Below are 19,679 nucleotides of genomic sequence, written 5' to 3' on the forward strand. Positions count from 1 at the left end.
TTTTTGTTTGCCTGCCATTGGTTTTAACGGTGTTCGAAGGTGTTCGACGAACAGTTCGACGAACAGTTCGGCGAACACACGGGTGTTCGACGAACCGAACCGAACTCGAACACTACGGGGGTGGCTCAACACTACTCATTATGTTTGCACAATGTTCATATTTTCCTTTGAAGATAATCTACATAAGAATTCAGTACATAGAAGTAGATCATATATGCACAAAGTGATGTACTTATTTTGTTCTGCTATTAGTAGGTTGTTAAGAGTTAACAAAGCAGCCATGATTTCCATATATGGTCACAAGATCATAAAGTTAAACCACATGACCGAGTCCTGGTCTTACAAGTGAAGGAGAAGGAGACATTTTGTGCCCGAGTGTAGTTGGCCTAGGGAAGCTGAAGGAGCAGGTAAGGGTGCAGACATAGCTCCTTTCTATGATAGACGACAGCCTCAGCTGTAGACAGCTGTGTGATCAGCACTGTGCATATCAACAGAAGTTGAAGCTTAGAAATCTCTACATCATTTATATATCTGCATTACTGTACTGGAAAGTAACTGTGATTGCTGCATAGGAATTGAATATCTGTTCAACCATCATTTATCTGGATGTACCTGTGTATTCGTGCAACATGTAAAAGTTATCATCAACAGCCCCTCTGGCCTTCCTGTTTTCTGGACTATTTGGAGTGCACCACATTACATCACACTACCAGGACGCAGAGGTTAATTAAGTTGACCCTAGCATCAGAAACTTTCATTTTCTTTGTCACTGCTATGGCACAGTGGTAACTTCCACACACCACATGGCATAGTGTATGATGTATGATTGCATGAGCTAGCACTGTCTGTAATTAAAAGCGTGTCCTGCGAGCCCGCACACAATTCTATCTCCTGACGTCATTTCTTTATCAAAGTATACGAATATATATATATATATATATATATATATATATGCCAATTTTGTTGTCATTAGTACAGTGCTGTATTTATGAAGTTCAAGAGCTGCTTTCTCCAACACATACACTAGGAATGCCACAGAAAAAAAGTGGTTGTTGTCTCAGAGTCATGCTTAGTATGACTCATATAGTAAATTAATTTTTCCTAACATTTTTCCACTTTGAATCTGGTATAGCTTGCAGGGGGTAGAGATCCTGGGGCACTGCTTGCACAGTTTGCCGGTATTAATAAATTCTCCCACTGTGTTTTTAAAGGGTTATTCCAGGCTTTGGACAATTTTCTGCAGTTGCACTGTGACTTCAGATTGAAAATTGTCTAGAGCCCAGAAAAGCCCTTTAACTTTTGATTTTATAGTATTTTTGGTGGAGCAATACTATCTTCTCTGGCGATCTAATTCTGTAGCTGCTTATCTTTCAGGTTTCAGTGCCTTCACACAATGAGAATGAAACAATATCACAGTGCCTCTCCGCCTGATATCTATATCAAGTGGACATTTAGCCTCTTCTACGTTTATAGATCTCAATAAATAGAGAAAATGGGTTGTTGTCGTCATTTCACATCATACAAAGATGCAGCTTCCAGGCTGGGATCTGGGTTCATTTTCTATGTTTCCATGATGTGATATCACATTAAATAGTTAGGAATCACTCACACTGATATTTTACAAAAATTTGTCCCCAAAATTTGCCTATTGGCTCTTTCACACATGAGTTTTTATAGTATGTATTATATCCTCAATTTTTTGCGGATAGATCATGGACCCATTACAATGAATGTGCCTTTTCACATTTCCTTTTTTTTAGCGCACCGATTGTCTGCAAATCAAAAAAAAAAGAAGACACATCCTAATTTGATGCGTGTAACAGATCAAAGTCACAAAGTCAATGTCAATCTGAAATAAAAGATTGGTAGGACACAGATGTCAGTGTTAATGGGCAACAGAAGCTAAAAACTTTTTCTTCTTTTAAGAAAAACAAATGTCACAAGGATTGTAGAAACTGACACATGGAGCAAAAATGGACCCATCACAATGAAAAAAAACCACACAGGACGTTTTCCACATGTGAGAAAATAAAAACTAATGTGTTAAACTGGCCTAATCAAAGAGTCATAAAAACACCTGTTAAGTGAAAACTGGTATTTGGAAGCATGAGCACCAGAAAACTGTAGGCAACTGTAATCCTATGGGCCCCAGAGACACTAGAGTGGTTGTGTCACTTGATTGTTAAGGTTTGTTTTCCCCATGGTTATGTCCCTTATTTAAGTCCAGCTCAAATAATTTTCTCTATTATAAATACATGTAGCTCACCTCTGAAAATAAATTTTATAATTCTTACACCTATGCTGAATTTGCCACCCAGACACCTTTCGCTGCTTACTTTTACCCGTTTTCCTACACCACAACCACAATGCAATTTATAGGTCCAACAGAGCCTTTTATCAGTGCCACTATTTACAGACAGTTTGCCTATTGAGAGCCACAATGCACTCCTTGACAGCCAAAAAGCCCCATATACCATTACCCATCATGCCAGCGTCAATGCCCACCATGCCAATCACAATACCCTCCCAACCTGCATTTTAGTGCTAGCTTTCTTCTTGTTCAGCTTGCAGTTCTTTTTGCCCACCTGGGAGACACAGACTTCATTGTCACCTACATCTGAATCTGGGTTTTGGTGTTCTGGTGTCTTGTCAACATGATCGGTATAAGTCTAATCACCGCTGATCTGAAGTCATCTGCATTAGTCTGTGTGTTAGAAAAGTTTACTCGTCACAGTGATGGGATAAAACAGATTGGCACAAATATTTTTCAGACAAATAAGTAGCAATTTTCTCAAAGTGAATGGGCTACAAATAAAATATTGATAGACAGTACATCAAGGTATATGTTATTAGGATTAGCTTATTATCTGTTATTACTATGTCACATTCTAATGAATACTATTACTGCACTGCCGCACTGGAAATTGTAATAATTGATTATAACAATGAAAATGCTGAAGAACTATTGGCCCTGTCACCAAGTAGTCTTAGTATTGAAACACGAATGATGGCAGAAACAGTAACTGGTCACTGAAAATGAAAAACCACATAACATAATACATCAGTCTCTTGCTACTTTATTTTTTTAAGTGTTTTACCTGTGTAGCTGGTTTCCATAGAGTAATAGGAAAGTGTAAGATTAAATTATAAGGTTTATGGGGTTTTCTTCCACTGAACAACCCCTTTTTAATAGCTATAGTCTGCATTATACAATTAAAAAGATACATACCTACCTCCCGGCCCAGTGCCACTCCTGCAATCTTCCTGCGGTGTCTTCTGGCAATCATGTTGCAATCAGTGGCTGCAGTTTTTTTTATTCCATCAGAGTGGAAATCTCTATCCCATCAGAGAAAGCTGCAGCTGACGAGAAGTCACTGACTGGCTACAGTGATCACATTGTGGTATTCTGCAAAGTGGCCTTTTCCATGGGATACCAGATGTATAGTGTGTCCCATTCAAATACTGTGATTTCTGTGTAAACTGTATGTTGTAACATATTAAGACTTGCTGACAGGCATCATTCAAAGGATTAATCTTGCCTCTCAGGGGCTTGTTTACTTGACTCAGCTCTACTTGGTATGCAGAAGTTTCTGGAAAGAGCTGGAACAAGCTTCCCCTGGTAATCAGCCAGCTGAAAAGAGACACATGGGAGAGGAGTCAATAAAGGAAGGCAGATTACATTAAGGAGATGTTGTTTTCTCTCCCCCTGACTGCTGTGTCTACGCACACAAATATTAAAAACCATAATTCAAACAGGTAAACACTAGCTAGATCCACAGTGGTGGATATAGGCCTGCCAAATGAACTACTGTTAACCAGAAAAAAAAATTTAAAAAAACCTCAAACGACAGTTGTCATAAAGATAAAGGTGCCCTGCTAACAAGACAGGTCTATATAACAATAGTTATCCATGGCTAGTTTAGGGTATGCCCACCTAGGGAGAGTTGTAGACTGCCCTTGTAAGGGCAGGAGTCTTCTGGGTGCTAGAGCCATTTAATGTCAATAGGGCATAAAAGGGCAAGATCAAGACCTTGCCAATTTATAACCAGATAGGGATCTACAATATGGTTTGAGATGCCTGGACCCTTATTCTTCTGGGACGAAACAGATTGGGGAGATTGTTCTATATATACACCTATAATATTGATAAACTTTTATCGATACTCACCTCACCTTTTGCTGGTACATATACAGTGGTGTGAAAATGTGTTTGCCCCCTTCCTGATTTCTTATTATTTTGCATGTTTGTCACACTTAAATGTTTCAGATCACAAAAGATATGTAAATATTACACAAAGATAACACAAGTAATCACAAAATGCAGTTTTAAATGAAGGTCTTTATTATTAAGGGAAAAAGAAATCCAAACCTACAGGACCCTGTGTGAAAAAGTGATTGCCCCCCCTTAAAACATAAATTAACGGTGGTTTATCACATCTTTGGGAAGCTGAGTTCAATTTCCCTAGCCACACACATGCCTGATTACTGCCACACCTGTTCTCAAATTCTCAAAATCTCTTAAATAGGACCTGCCTGACAAAGTAAAGTAGACCAAAATATCCGCAAAAGCTAGACATCATGCTGCGATCCAAAGAAATTCAGGATCAAATGAGAAACAAAGTAATTGAGATCTATCAATCTGGAAAAGGTTATAAAGCCATTTCTAAAGCTTTGGGACTCCAGAAAACCACAGTGAGAGCCAATAAGAAATCAAGAAGGGAGCAAACACTTTTTCACACCACTGTATTTTATTCAACAGACATTTCAGGAGTGGTTATAATACCTTTATTAATCCAGTGACTTACAGGTAACATTTTCTTTGATTTGTCAATATTCTCTTCCCTTTTTTCCTCCATCTGGTACAGGCCGCTATGACAACTTCTCCTGACAACTGTTGAGTTGCAGCTGAGACATCTTTGGCGGTCTTACGGTGGAATATCTTTATATATTACAATAGTCATGTTCTTCACTTTTTTATATACCATACTTTGCTTCACTTTGCTATGTGAATCCATTTACAACTTTCCTTGCTGCTCTGTAATAATCAGTTTGTAGGACATGGTTAGGATTCCAACAGATCTTAACTTCTGATTGATTTTTCTTAAATGACCTGAAATTATACGGACCAGTGTGCATGGTAATTACTAACCCCAATAATAGTGTTATTACCCTAAAGCACTGTCTTTATCTTGCATTCTCTAAGTAATCTCTATTTTATTGAATATTTTTTCTCCTCTTACATTCTTTTGTAGTCATAAAATACCAGTATACTCATCCAACTTCTCAATAGTTTTTTGCTCCACTGTGTCATTATTTTTCCCATTTCCCTTAAGCATCAATATCATTCCATTACTCCATCATTATCTGTACCATACCTGCAATGCAACTTTCAAGAAACTTCGACTATGGGCATGTAATCTACCGTTAATGGTAAATGTACAGTTGAAATGAATATGACATTTTAGTAAAATGGAACCTGAAATTGAATTCTGTTCACACATTGCAGTTTTTTTTTATTCTATATTTCTGCATTTGGTGGGATGTTTTGTTGAGCGAGGAAAAATGACAAAACTAAATGCATGTCTTCGCATTTCAGTAGTAGAGGAGATGCGTTACAGAAAATTTATATTCAGACTTACCAGCCACCCATTAATTTGTGGACAGTCTGGAAAAATAAGAGACTTCCAGTGTGCATAAAAAATATTAAAGTATCATAATTTTTTTTGTAGTTATTAGAGATGAGTGAATCTTTTGAAATTCAAATTCACCAACTTCTCAATACATGTGGGAAAGAAGAAAGAGAGGACCATAAGAGTTTACATTCTACAGAAGAGAGAGAGAGAACCCTGCTGATCATAAGAGCTTACATTCTACAGACGAGAGAGAGAACCCTGCTGATCATAAGCGCTTACATTCTACAGACAAGAGAGAGAAACCTGCTGATCATAAGAGCTTACATTCTACAGGAGAAAGAGAGAGAGGACCCGCTGACCATAAGAGCTTACACTCTATTGGAGAGAGAGAGGACCCGGCTGATCATAAGAGCTTACATGCTACAGAAGAGATAGAGAATCCTGCTGATCATAAGAGCTTACATGCTACAAAAGAGAGAGGACCCTGCTGATCATAAGAGCTTACACTTAACAGAAGAGAGAGGATCTCGCTGACCATAAGAGGTTACACTTTACAGAAGAAAGAGAGGACTCCGCTGACCATAAGTGCTTACAATCTACAGGAGAGAGAGAGGGCCTCGCTGACCATAAGAGCTTACACTCTACAGGAGAGAGAGAGAGGACTCCGCTGAACATAAGAGCTTACACTCTACAGGAGAGAGAGAGAGGACTCCGCTGACCATAAGAGCTAACACTCTACAGGAGAGGACCCTGCTGACCATAAGAGCTTACACTCTACAGAAAAGATAGATGCCCCCCTAGTTTAAGAACTTACACTATTCAGAAGAGAGAGAGAACCCTGCTGACCATAAGAGCTTACACTCAACAATTGAGAGAGGACCCCACTGATCATAAGAGCTTACACTGTACAGGAGAGCAAGGACCCGCTGATGATAATAGCTTACACTGTACAGAAAAGAGAGCGGACTCTGCTGATCATAAGAACTTACACTCTTCAGAAGACAGAGACTTACCCAGTGACTCTGGAGATGAAAAACGACTCTGCCGTACAAACTGTGCTCCACTGGGAACTGATGATCTGTGATGTCCCAGGTACTAATTGACTCACCCCCTGGGCCAGTGCTGTAGTGCGGCGCGCGTGCGCGCGGGGGATACCCGGAGCCGGATCCGATGGGGGTAGTAGTCTTCGTGTGGCGGTGACCCGGTCCGCGCCCAGGGTGGTCAAACTAAGTGGCAGTTATTGGTATGATGGTATTAGTGTCCGACTACGCCACCCGTTGAATGCGGTTATGAAACCGCCGCTGCAGGGCAGACCGCTGAGGCCGGTGGTATAGGTGTGCAGCAATGTTGGTATAACCCCCAACGGGAGAGGTATGGCCTCAGGGCAGCGGATGTGGGTGATGTTGGGAGTGATGGTGTGGATGTCCCAGCACTAACGGTGCGACAAGGAAGCACGGAGACGCGAGGGTACAGTTCAGGGCCTTTACTGATGGTACAAGGCAAATTCCCCCGGGAGTACTGGCTAGTAGTTGGGGCCTGGTTAGTCTGTGAGTAAGCCGGAGTTCCCCTGGCCAGGTGGAGTTGTAGGCCTTCCCGTTAGTCTGTACCCTTCCTGGCTACCCTGCTTTCGGCGGTTACAAGTAGCCCACGTCCCTGGGTATACCGTGTGGTGCTCACCCATATGGCTGGTGACCTGGGGCCTCCTGTTAGCCTCCGCTCCGGGATGGCGGTGCTGGTCCCTTCGTTGTGACTGAGCCTCCGGGCTTTTATGGCCAGAGGACCTGGAATCCCCTGCCGGATGGATTCTGCTGCTGGGTATATCTGAGTCCCCACAGCTTCGGACTCCTGTGTCCGGTTTTAGTACCTTCTCCCAGGGCGAGCTCTGCACAGCTCCAGCCCCTGGCGCTTCTCCTTGGCTCCTACAGAGCTCCTGATGTTTATCTGTCCCTGTTTCTGCGTGTCCAGACCAGACTCCGTCTCTGTCTGGAACTCCTCTCTCTAACCCTGCCTCAGCCCCAGTTTATGTAGGGGAAGTTCTTTCCCTCCCAGGACTGGGCAGGAGATGTGGCATGCTTAGGATTCCTGCCCAGGAGACCTCCCACCTGCTCACAGACGTAATACTGCTATTACTGTGGAAACCAGACCCCTGGGGTGCCACACTAATGACCACCACAGTGCAAGGTATGGTAATCCACTAGATGTCATAGCCGCAGAGCACTATGGGGAAGCCCGCATGGCAATGAAAAACTACATCAGCCTGCTCTCTGATGCTTATACGGTGTGGGAAATGGTGCCAGGCAAGTTGTCTTTTGCGGAACGCAAATTAAATCTCAAAATGTTCGAATTTGCGTGAAACCGTGACTTTCAGGAAATTCGACTTGAACTCGATCCTCTGCAGATTGATCCGCTCATCTCTAGTAACTATAAGAATTTGTGCGATTATTATGACTGTGATCACCAGCATTGTACAGTCACACTAAGTGCATCCTATGTGTTTATTTTATTATTAATGCTATAGACATATACAACCTAGCATCTTCAACATTCATTATGATTTCCCAATGTGTTTGCAAATAATGTTGGTTGTCTATGCTTGTAGTTGTAGAGAAAAAAGGAAAAATCTGGTTGATCATCCTGCTCATATTTCTGCTTTCTTAGATCCGTTGTACGCAGGCACATAAAGATCCGTACTATGGACTCCATGTGCCGACTTATAGTGCTTTACAGTATCTCCGTAAAGCATCATTTATTTTTTAGAATCAAATGTGCCTCTAACAGGGATTACCATTATATCACAGCATGCCACAATCATTTTCTTTTTTGTTTTCTGCACGAATCAGTGAGAAAACAACTTTAGGTACCTTTTTATAAAATAAGAACAAGAAGTTACTATACAAATCTATATAATCCTGTACCTAGCAGGGTTAGCATACAAGTACTTACCAACATTTTGTGTTAATGATGACGTAATAGCATCAATTTTAATAAACTGTAAAAAGAATTTTTTTTCACTTGCCAGCATGATTTGTAGCCTTTTTGGTCAGTAAATGTTTTCTCAAATGAAAGCAATAGTATTTTGCAAATTATTTTTCTACAGATTTCCATGAAAAGATAAACATTGAAAAGATATTTTTAAAATGTAATTTTTGGATGATACAAATCATCTGTGTAATTGCAAGACTGAATTTGTTTACATATAGAAAAAATAGTTTTGAGAAACTTACCAAACAGGTAACACAAGGCCGCCGGCGTTCCACAAGACAAACATTATTTTAGCAAATGTGTATTATGTTACCTCCTACCATTAATATCTGGAGGAAAGGAAGTTCACAGGGAAGCAAGAAAGTGATTAAAGATCCAATTATAAACATAACACGACCTGCTATTTATAATGCAGAAAAAGAGCAGGCCAGTGGGAAGATGAATCTATATTTGCTTTTATTTACCGGTGAAGAGACTGTGTGAAAGCAGCACAGTGCCGTCCGCAGCCGCCTATACCTGGCACTGCAATTACTGAGAGCCATTGTACAGACCAGCTGCAGGGAACCTGGCTAATGACAAATTTATAAGATTAATGTGTTTAATAAAAAAAATGAACACACAAACGCTCTATGGACCAGGGTAACATACAATGGATGAGATTGGTATAAATCATTACAAAGGAACGGTGGGGTAATCACGTGTAATAACCAATCACGAAAAACTGGCACCTTCACAATTCCCTACATGTAATGGATGTGACACTCCTTAGCTCTTTGTAATGTACTTTAAAGGGGTGGTCTGAACTTCTTAAATGGGTAAAGTTGCATAGTGTTTGTAAAAAGAAACAACTTTCCAAATTTACCACTTCTTAAAAATTATCTCCGTTCTCAAGAAAGGAGGGATTTTTAATTGTATTCTGTATTTTATTGCTCATTGACTAGGTTACTGGCCTCTATCAGAAGAGGATGGCTTCCTTAGCAGGGGTGTGTACTTCAAAACTGTTTGCTATATAGTGTGTAAGTGCTGCTCTGAAGCTTCCTGGATCACTGGATATGGCCAGTTTCAGTGCCTCAGTGCTCTTATGGTGTTGTAAAGGCAATGTTACCTCTGCTTAAAACATGGGAGAGCACACAGGTCGGACCAGTTAGATGACCTTGCCGCTGGTCAGGAGAAGTGTACTCCTGAAGAAAGAAGATTAGGCAACCACTTTAAAGGGAACCTGAAAGCAGATACATAATGCCCGGTCTACAGGCAGACAGGCACTCTGCGGTGATTCAGAGAAAAAACATACTCTGAAAGCCACTGTGGACCGAGCCGCATGGGAGACTATGTGGACAGGCAGAACCCCGACAGCTTCTCCCACCCGCTTCCTTACAGTCACAGGTCTCTCCCTATACATGCAAGCAGGAAGAGACCTGTCACTCAAGCTGAGTGGGAGGGGAGAATCTACTGAGGATCTGCCTTTCAGACTAGTCTCCAATGCAGCTCGGTCCCTGACAGTTTTTAAAGTATGTTCCCTTTAACTCTTGTTAACTGATCTGACTAGTGTTGAGCCACCCCCGTAGTGTTCGGGTTCGGTTCGGTTCGTCGAACACCGGGATGTTCGAGGAACTGTTCGTCTAACTGTTCGTCGAACACCTTAGAACACCGTCGAACACTGTTAAAACCAATGGCAGGCAAACAAAAACACATAGAAACACATAGAAAACACCTTCAAAGGTGTCCAAAAGCTGACAAACTGCTCAGAAGACGCTTTCTTTAAAAAAGCCGGCCGGCAATTCAGCAGCGGCATACACCGGTACCCGACAATTTAGACAAGAAGGAATAGAGCTTCACACATAGATTAGATAGATAGAAACATGTCAGTCACATATATATGAAGTACAGTGACAGTGTTGCTTACTGTACTTGTCATTTAGTGTAAAGGATTTATTAAAAAATATAATAGTGTTTTCATGCACTGTCTCTTTAAAAAAGCCGGCCGGCAATTCAGCATCTGTACCCGACAATTTATAACAGACAGAATAGAGCTTCACACATAGATTAGATAGATAGAAACATGTCAGTCACATATATATGAAGTACAGTGATAGTGTTGGTTACTGTACTTGTCATTTAGTATTAAAATAAAGGATTTATTATTAAAAAAAATTGGTGTGGGGTTCCCCTTAATTTTAGTCTCTAGCGGAGGTTAAGCAGACAGCTGGGGCAGATGTTTGAAGCCTGGGAAGGGGGTAATACCCACGGAGCTTCCCAGGCTACTAATATCAGCCCCCAGCTGAATACATAGCCTTTACTAGCTATTAAAATGGGGGACCCCCCCAAAAAAATGACGTGGGGTCCCCCCTAATTTAATAGCTAGCAAAGGCTAGGCAGACAGCTGGGGGCTGATATTAATAGCCCAGGAAGGGAGCCATGAATATTGGCCCCCTCCCAGGCTAGAAACACCAGCCGTCAGCCGCCCCAGAAATGGCGCATTCATAGGATGCGCCAATTCTGGCACTTAGCCTCGCTCTTCCACGCTGCCCTGTAGCGGTGGCAGGGGGTAATAGGGCTGGGGTTGATGTCAGCTTATAATGCCAGCTGACATCAAGCCCAGGTTAGTAATGGAGAGGCGTCTATAAGACACCCCCATTACTAACCCCATAGTCAAAGTTAAAAGAAAACACAAACACCCAGAATAAAGTCCTTTAATTGAAATAAAGACACAATCCTTTATTGTTCTAAATTAAACCATACTTACCATCACACCCATTCCAGCTGAAGCCAACGATCTCCTGCAATAAAAGAAAAATAATAAAGCAACATCATCCTTACCTTTTCATGGTTCCCACGACAGCTTCAGCTCTGCTACATCGAGATGACAGGCTGGACCGCAGCAGAACGCTGCCATCCAGCCTGTCATCCCGCAGACACTGAGAAGCGCAGGCATGCTTGCGCTCTGCAGTGTCTGGCTGTGACGGCATAAAGATGAGACGAGTTCATGTCCAATGAACTCGGCGCACCTCATGCACGTCACTGACAGCGTGGGAAAATTCTCACGCTGAAGCGCTGAGTGCAGGAGAATTCTCCCACGCTGTCAGTGACGTGCATAAGGTGAGCTCATGTCCAATGAACTCAGCTCACCTCCTGCACGTCACTGACAGCGTGGGAGAATTCTCCTGCACTCAGCGCTTCAGCGTGAGAATTCTCCCACGCTGAAGCGCTGAGTGCAGGAGAATTTTCCCACGCTGTCAGTGACGTGCATAAGGTGAGCTCATGTCCAATGAACTCAGCTCACCTCCTGCACGTCACTGACAGCGTGGGAGAATTCTCCTGCACTCAGCGCTTCAGTGTGAGAATTCTCCCATGCTGAAGCGCTGAGTGCAGGAGAATTTTCCCACGCTGTCAGTGACGTGCATGAGGTGAGCCGAGTTCATTGGACATTAACTCGGCTCATCTGGATGCCCTCACAGAGAGACACTGTGGAGCGCAAGCAAGCCTGCGCTTCTCAGTGTCTGCGGGATGACAGGCTGGATGGCAGCGTTCTGCTGCGGTCCAGCCTGTCATCTCGATGTAGCAGAGCTGAAGCTGTCATGGGAACCATGGAAAGGTAAGGATGATGTTGCTTTATTATTTTTCTTTTATTTCAGGAGATCGTTGGCTTCAGCTGGAATGGGCGTGACGGTAAGTATGGTTTAATTTAGAACAATAAAGAATTGTGTGTTTATTTCAATTAAAGGATTTTTTTCTGGGTGTTGTGTTTTTTTTAAATACTTTACTAGAAATTCATGGTGGTCATGTCTAATATTGGCGTGACCCCATGAATTTTGGGCTTAGGGCCAGCTGATAATGCCAAGCTGGCCCTAACCCCTTTATTACCCAGTGAGCCACCGCATCAGGGCCCTGGATGAGTTGGGTACAGCGCCAGAAGATGGCGCTTCTATGAACGCGCCATTTTCCGGGGTGGCTGCGGACTGCAATTTGCAGCGGGGGTGGCCCAGAAAGCTTGGGCCTCCCTGCGCTGCGGATTCCAGCCCCCAGCTGCATAGTTGTACCTGGCTGGACACAAAAACAGGGCGAAGCCCCACGTCAATTTTCTTTAAATTATTTCATGAAATAATTAAGAAAAAAAGGGCTTCCCTATATTGTTGTGTCCGGCCAGGTACAAATAGGCAGCTGGTGGTTGGGGGCAGCCCGTTCCTGCCTGCTGCACCTGACTGGACACAAATATAGTGCGAAGCCCCACGTCAATTTTTTTTAATTATTTCATGAATTTCCTGAAATAATTAAAAGAAATTGAAGTGGGGCTTCGCACTATATTTGTGTCCAGCCAGGTACAGCAGGCAGGAACGGGCTGCCCCCAACCACCAGCTGACTATTTGTACCTGGCCGGACACAACAATATAGGGAAGGCCTTTTTTTCTTAATTATTTCATGAATTTCATGAAATAATTAAAAAAAAAATACGTGGGGCTTCGCCCTATTTTTGTGTCCAGCCAGGTACAACTAGGCAGCTGGGGGCTGGAATCTGCAGCGCAGGGAGGCCCAAGCTTTCTGGGCCCCCCCGCTGCAAATTGCAGTCCGCAGCCACCCCGGAAAATGGCGCGTTCATAGAAGCGCCATCTTCTGGCGCTGTACCCAACTCATCCAGGGCCCTGGTGCGGTGGCTCACTGGGTAATAAAGGGGTTAGGGCCAGCTTGGTATTATCAGCTGGCCCCAAGCCCAAAATTCATGGGGTCACGCCAGTATTAGACATGACCGCCATGAATTTCTAGTAAAGTATTTAAAAAAAACACAACACCCAGAATAAAGTCCTTTAATTGAAATAAACACACAATTCTTTATTGTTCTAAATTAAACTATACTTACCATCACGCCCATTCCAGCTGAAGCCAACGATCTCCTGCAATAAAAGAAAAATAATAAACCAACCTCATCCTTACCTTTCCATGGTTCCCACGACAGCTTCAGCTCTGCTACATCGAGATGACAGGCTGGACCGCAGCAGAACTCCGCCATCCAGCCTGTCATCCCGCAGACACTGAGAAGAGCAGGCTTGCTTGCGCTCCACATTGTCTCTCTGTGACGGCATAAAGATGAGCCGAGGTCATGTCCAATGAACTCAGCTCACCTCATGCACCTCACTGACAGCGTGGGAAAATTCTCCTGCACTCAGCGCTTCAGCGTGAGAATTCTCCCACGCTGTAAGTGACGTGCATGAGGTGAGCCGAGTTCATTGGACATGACCTCGGCTCATCTTTATGCCGTCACAGAGAGACAATGTGGAGCGCAAGCAAGCCTGCGCCTCTTAGTGTCTGCGGGATGACAGGCTGGATGGCGGCGTTCTGCTGCGGTCCAGTCTGTCATCTCGATGTAGCAGAGCTGAAGCTGTCGTGGGAACCATGGAAAGGTAAGGATGAGGTTGCTTTATTATTTTATTTTTATTACAGGAGATCGTTGGCTTCAGCTAGAATGGGCGTGACGTAAGTATGGTTTAATTTAGAACAATAAAGAATTGTGCCTTTATTTCAATTAAAGGACTTTATTCTGGGTGTTTGTGTTTTCTTTTAACTTTGACTATGGGGTTAGTAATGGGGGTGTCTTATAGACGCCTCTCCATTACTAACCTGGGCTTGATGTCAGCTGGCATTATAAGCTGACATCAACCCCAGCCCTATTACCCCCTGCCACCGCACCAGGGCAGCGTGGAAGAGCGAGGCTAAGTGCCAGAATTGGCGCATCCTATGAATGCGCCATTTCTGGGGCGGCTGACGGCTGGTGTTTCTAGCCTGGGAGGGGGCCAATATTCATGGCTCCCTTCATGGGCTATTAATATCAGCCCCCAGCTGTCTGCCTAGCCTTTGCTAGCTATTAAATTAGGGGGGACCCCACGTCATTTTTTTGGGGGGGTCCCCCATTTTAATAGCTAGTAAAGGCTATGTATTCAGCTGGGGGCTGATATTAGTAGCCTGGGAAGCTCCGTGGGTATTACCCCCTTCCCAGGCTTCAAACATCTGCCCCAGCTGTCTGCTTAACCTCTGCTAGAGCCTAAAATTAAGGGGAACCCCACGCCAATTTTTTTAATAATAAATTCTTTATTTTAATACTAAATGACAAGTACAGTAACCAACACTATCACTGTACTTCATATATATGTGACTGACATGTTTCTATCTATCTAATCTATGTGTGAAGCTCTATTCTGTCTGTTATAAATTGTCGGGTACAGATGCTGAATTGCCGGCCGGCTTTCTTAAAGAGACGGTGCATGAAAACACTATTATTTTTTTTAATAAATCCTTTACACTAAATGACAAGTACAGTAATCAACACTGTCACTGTACTTCATATATATGTGACTGACATGTTTCTATCTATCTAATCTATGTGTGATTCTCTATTCCTTCTATTCTAAATTGTCGGGTACCGCTGCTGAATTGCCGGCCGGCTTTTTTAAAGAGACAGTGCATGAAAACACTATTATTTTTTTTGATAAATCCTTTACGCTAAATGACAAGTACATTAAGCAGCACTGTCACTGTACTTCATATATATGTGACTGACATGTTTCTATCTATCTAATCTATGTGTGAAGCTCTATTCTTTCGGTTCTAAATTGTCGGGTACCGGTGTATGCCGCTGCTGAATTGCCGTCTTTTCGTGTTTCACTGTGAGCACAGTTCCCATCGATTTGGGGAATCACTGTAATGCCACAACCACCATGGCTGTGGCATTACAGTGAGTGGCAGACAATCCCTGCATGATTGGTGCTCTAAATAGCGCCAGACATGCAGGACACGCTTTTGGTGCACGAACAGTTATCGAACATAACCTCGAACAGCCGAATTTTTTGCAAATCGTTCGGGTTCGTCGAACAACTCGAACACCGCCCAAAACAGCTCGAATTTGAGATTGGCGAACAGTTCTAGTCGAACACCGCTCATCTCTAGATCTGACATAATTCTTCTTTGTAAGTATCAGTGACATCTGTGAGTGAAATACGCTCTCTTCTATGCCTTCTGAACTCCAAATATTAAAATTATATTTTCGAGATCTCGAGGAAATCAATACAGCACAGCATTGTATGGTGTACTAGGAAAGACTTCTGCTTTATTAACACATGTGGCACTTTTAAATAGGGTCAGAGACAAAGGAATAGTTCCCTCTGACCTATGAAACAATAGTAATATTAGGGGAGTGAACAGTAATGTGAAACCTCACTGCCCATCAGTGTTACCTGATGACCATTACATAAGAGTGAAAACAAAATGGATACCACAGACAAACAAGATGGATTCTTTTCTCTCACACATCAAAAGTCCTTTACCGTGTCTGAAGACAACAGTCTTGCGTATGTCCATGCTGTACCTGATAGAGATTAAAATAAATAAAGGACCAGTTCTCAGGCAGGTGCCCTATGTAGCATTCAACAGAAACCGTGCTGCCATTAATAACCAAGCCATGTGTAATTAATAAGTCGGTTTGACTCTTTTGAAGTGACTTCTTGGTAGCCACAATTCGGATGGGTGCTACACAGGGGACAAACCTGAATATTCTGATAATAACTTCTCCCTGCCTCATTTCAGTTGATTTTCGGGTTTCTCCTACCAGTGCATTAGCTTTTAAAATTATTTAAAACTATGTTTTCCTTCGTAGCGCTTCTAATAAAACATACATGGTTTGGACTGCATGAATCTAGAGACAGGTTCCCTTTAAAGATTTTGTAATGTTATGCCACCTTAATACTTTTACATAACATATTGCAAAGGGCTCTTGATAATCATATAAATACTAAACATGACCCATTTATTAATCACAAAAGGAGGCAATATTAATATATACAAAGGTATATAGGATAACAGGAGTTAAACTTTTCTGAAAGCTTAAAACATACATAGCAAGAATCTGGTTATTATTCAGAGGTAGATCCTAAAAGGAAAGCTTTAGGCCTCGTTCCCATGATGATGATTATTTAGAGAGTTTTTGATGTTGCAGATTCTCTGCAGCATTTCTGTACCTATTAGGTTACTTGCGTTTTTTTATTGCGTTTTTGAGTGCATTTTTTATGTGTTTTCATCTCGATGCCCTGGTTTCTTTTTGGTTTGTCATGTTTTAAATAAAGCTTCTTTATGTTTGGTAATTTCTGATATTTAGCTTTGACAAAAATTTATTGACACAGTCATGTGCGGATTACAGGCGTTTTTGTGCATTTAAGCATCGTAAACATACTAAAAACACTATAGGGTTTGGTACTCACTCAGCCCCGTTAGAGGTAGACACAGGATACTGTTTCTTTAAAACTGTCCAAAGCAGGTTTATTATGCTGCATAAACCGCACTTTTAGAAGTAAACAAAAGAAAGCCTTGTCCAGCACAGTGTAACAAAACAGACAATAAACAGTCCATACAATATGACGGGTTCGCCCGCACATGGTCAGTGTCTATTAGTACAGAGACGCTGGAGGTCTCCACACCTCCAGCCACAGACACTGAATGAGACACTGGGTCTCCATTTTATACACATGACCTGGGGTGGGGATATGTGAGCCACTAATCCAACCCATCTCTTATGACTGCTCGTGAAAACCAACCTTTATACTCCCAATTAACCCTTTCTCTCTATGTGTGCTGGAGCATGCTTTCCCGGTTTTACATCACTGAAGCTACCAACCTCAGCGATACATATCTCCCCTCAAGGAAATATCCGGCAGTCATCCTACAACACATGCATTTTTTACCTGAAGATTTTCCCCATCTAATGAAATTCTATGGGGAAAATCTGCCTGAAAACTCAGCATACCCGCAAGAGAAATTGACATGTTATGGATCTGAAACTCACAGGTCAGTTAATGATGCGTACAAAAAGGCACAGGGGGCATAAGATTTCTGCTTCTTTCACCTCCACCATGGCTTCTAACTATGAATCTAGATGTCATTGGTGGGGGGGGGGTAGAAGTAATGATTGACAGCAGCACCGCCCCACAGCTTCTATCATGTCCTCAAACTAATCGTTTACATGGGGCGGTGCTGGTGTCACTCACTGCTTTTACTTATGCCCCCTGACAACTTATTGTTTTACAGTAGAGGCTGCAGTAGCACAGATAGAAGCAGAGTGCCGGTGCTGCACTCACCTCTCCCACAGCTTCTATCATCATGACCCTGGATCCAGGACATCTTCAAAAGGTGGCAATCAAAGAAACTATAGTAAGTGACTGCAGCACCATCACCTGATGATGTCCTGTGCCAGGAGCATTGATAGACGCTGAGGGTAAGTGATTGCAGCCCCAGCGTCCTGTGATGTCCCGTTTGACACTCCTCTTAAACAAAGCGTCACAAGAATTGAAGTAAAGAACACATTTATGGAATAGAAAGAGAAAATTGTAGGGGATTTTATAATAAAGCTATTTACAGAAATAGTTCATAAGTAAAAATAGATATTAAGAATGGACATTTTAGGTACTAAACCACCCCTTTAATGATTATAACTAAGATTATAATGCAATTGAAGTCATGTATATTTGGAAGATGGCCCTTAGATGCACTCATGAAACTCGAGTCAGGCCTTAACCTGTACTGATGTCATCTGACATGTTAGCAGAATGCCCTTTCAAAAACAACTGATGTTACTTATTATGCTCCCCATCACTTCTAGAAAACTTTTGACTAATCAATTACACAGTTTTATTAAGTATGCCAGTACTTTTAGTGAAATAGTTTATAAAGGATAAAATATTTCTTAAGAAAAATGATATCAAGAGCAGATTTCTATTCCTCTCTGGGTCGACCAGAGTTGAACGTCTTATCAAAGTCATAAAGTCAAAGTCTCATCAATGTGATATCTCTGCCCTGGTTATGAGCTGGCTTCTTCACACATGCTGGCACAGCAGTGACATTTGTAACCTAACTGTCTGAGCGACGCTGTTCACTGGCAACATTCTGTATGAAACATGAAGTATTTCATTAAGTGAAGCCTATAAATAATGATGGAGAAGATTGATATGAGCAAAAATAAAAAGAGACAACAGAATCTTCTCTTGCGTACTAAGGTCTGTCACATTGATATAGAAGACATATACTAGAAGGAAGCAATAGATGGAGAGCCATGTTATGTGATCAAATAGCCAAGCAGAAAAAAATAAAAAATTAAAGCTAAAGCATTGACCTTGAATATGTTTAGAAAGGCACCCCTCTAAATGATTGGGCTCAGCACAGCACAAGGGGTTGATTAATCTTGAATTTTAAAGTAATGGTCATTTATATAGCCAGGATTTTCTTTAGTTACAAATCATAGATGATAGGATTCATATCTGAAAGCACTAGGAGCCAGTAGCTGCACTTTTCTGCAAGATTGCTTTACTTAGGGTATATTTGCAAGAAAAAAAATTATTTGTGTTGATCGAGCACTGAAATACTTGAGTGATCGGTACTCGATTCGAGCATGTCGGATTTAGGACGGAAATATTCTCTCTTTTTCTCTCGCCATGTCCCTCTCTCTCCCCCTCTCCCTCTCTCTCTACACATTTAAAAATGTGTTCCCAATTCTGTAACAAATATTTTTATAAATTGCACACATTTTTTTTTATGGTGGCGGGGCTAGTAGTAGCAATTTGGATTGATGGTGTCATTTTTATTTATTTATTACCTGTAATTTTTATTTATTTGTTTTTTTTACTTATCTTAAACATTGTTCCCCCCATAAGGTCAAAAAAAGACCTTTGGTGGTGTGGGGGGACATTTAAATATTTCAGTATTTTTATCTTATTTCCCATGTAACTGGGGCTGACATATTAGCCCCAGTTACATGGGAAATACAGATTCCTGGCTGCACATCTGTCTTAGTCTTCTTTGACCCAGCAGCTCCTACTCCCTAACTATACACTGCAATCACATGACAGCTGAGTATGGAGGAGGAAGAGCCGTCAGCACATCCTATTGCTGTGTACACGGTGATTCTTTGGTGCTGTTCATACAGCAATGGAGAAGGCACAGACAATAATGAGGTCTGTCTATGAGGATCATGTGTAGCAGCGCTCCTATGCAGTGAAATTTCAGAATGTCACTGAAGAGTTGGAACCGGAACCG

The 19,679-nt window shown here is 42.1% G+C and overlaps 1 long non-coding RNA gene across 1 annotated transcript in view; it reads left to right on the top strand.

The window, feature by feature from the left end:
• The first annotated feature begins 315 nt into the window (after positions 1 to 315).
• Positions 316 to 19,679, top strand: part of LOC141165257 (uncharacterized) — a 68,906-nt gene continuing 49,542 nt past the window's right edge. Inside the window, exon 1 of the long non-coding RNA XR_012251119.1 lies at positions 316 to 407. This is a non-coding gene — a long non-coding RNA (uncharacterized lncRNA). The remainder of the gene's footprint in view (positions 408 to 19,679) is intronic.

Source organism: Phyllobates terribilis, unplaced genomic scaffold (genome assembly GCF_046119375.1).
Source record: "Phyllobates terribilis strain yellow unplaced genomic scaffold, ASM4611937v1 Scaffold_11__3_contigs__length_659146591, whole genome shotgun sequence".
NCBI classification, from domain to species: domain Eukaryota; kingdom Metazoa; phylum Chordata; class Amphibia; order Anura; family Dendrobatidae; genus Phyllobates; species Phyllobates terribilis.